We start from the raw sequence: 1,093 nt of genomic DNA, 5'->3' as shown, positions 1-1,093 counted from the left end.
AGCAATGAGGGTGTGGATGTGTTTCCATTAGTGAGCAGAGCACAATTGTAAAAGTGCTGAGAGAAAACCCAGACCCTGCCTTTTCCTACCTGTGTTTCTCCTCCTCTTCCTCACAACAGCCACCACAGCTCCAATGATGACCACAGCTCCAAGGACAACCAGAACAGCAATGACTGCCATGATGGGGACAATAGGCTGAGGAGGCTCTGGGAAGAGAAGGGCAGGAAGGGAAGGTGAGGGTCATGACTGCAGCTCTCAGCCCTGACCTGCTCAGGGTCTGCACAAGGCTCCATGTCTCCTGACCCCAGCTCTGCACCCACAGCCTCCTGACCCCTGCTCTGCACCCACAGCCTCCTGACCCCAGCTCTGCACCCACAGCCTCCTTACCCCATCTCAGAGTGAGGGGCTCAGGCAGACCTTCATGGTGCACATGGCACGTGTAATGCTGCTCCTTCCCAGGAGGCACCACCACAGCTGCCCACTTCTGGAAGGTTCCATCCCCTGAAGGCCTGGTCTCCACCAGCTCCATGTCCTGGGTCAGGTCCTCCCCCTCCACTGCCAGGTCAGGGAGATGTCAGCAGGGTAGAACCCGGGGCCCAGCACCTCAGGGTGATGTCACCTTGAAGTCTGGGGTGATGGGTCACATGTGCCTTTGGGGGATCTGTGCAGAAGATGTAAAAATTCCCACAGTTAAGGGGCTGGAGGGATGGCTCAGAGGTTAAGAGTTCTGTCTGCTCTTCCAGAGGTCCTGAGTTCAATTCCCAGCAAATACATTGTGGCTCATAATCATCTACTCTGGGATCTGGTGCTACCTTCTGGCATGAAGGTGTACATGCAGATAGAACACTCACATAAAACAATGTTTTGTTTTTAAACCACAATTAACAAGTTGAGTGAAATCTACACAGACAAAGTTAAACCAATGACACTGAACTATGTGTCTATTTGAATACTTTGACTCTCATCACACTAGGGACCTGAAGGTAGAGATGGTCCCCTCAGCGCAGAACTGCACATTTCCAGAGGAAACTCAGTAGCTAAGAGATAATCCACATGAGCGACAAGTCAACAGGGTCTCCTTAAGCGATGTTCT

General features: G+C 52.1%; 1 pseudogene; it reads right to left on the bottom strand.

Moving 5' to 3' along the window:
* Positions 1–74: 74 nt before the first annotated feature.
* LOC129670225 (H-2 class I histocompatibility antigen, alpha chain-like) lies at positions 75–812 on the bottom strand (annotated as a pseudogene).
* Between the last annotated feature and the right edge of the window lie 281 nt (positions 813–1,093).

The sequence above is a fragment of the Psammomys obesus genome, unplaced genomic scaffold, assembly GCF_907164565.1.
Source record: "Psammomys obesus unplaced genomic scaffold, mPsaObe1.curated_primary_1811, whole genome shotgun sequence".
NCBI classification, from domain to species: domain Eukaryota; kingdom Metazoa; phylum Chordata; class Mammalia; order Rodentia; family Muridae; genus Psammomys; species Psammomys obesus.
The sequence above is the reverse complement of the archived record's forward strand: the minus strand, read 5'-3'. Positions and strand labels throughout refer to the sequence as shown.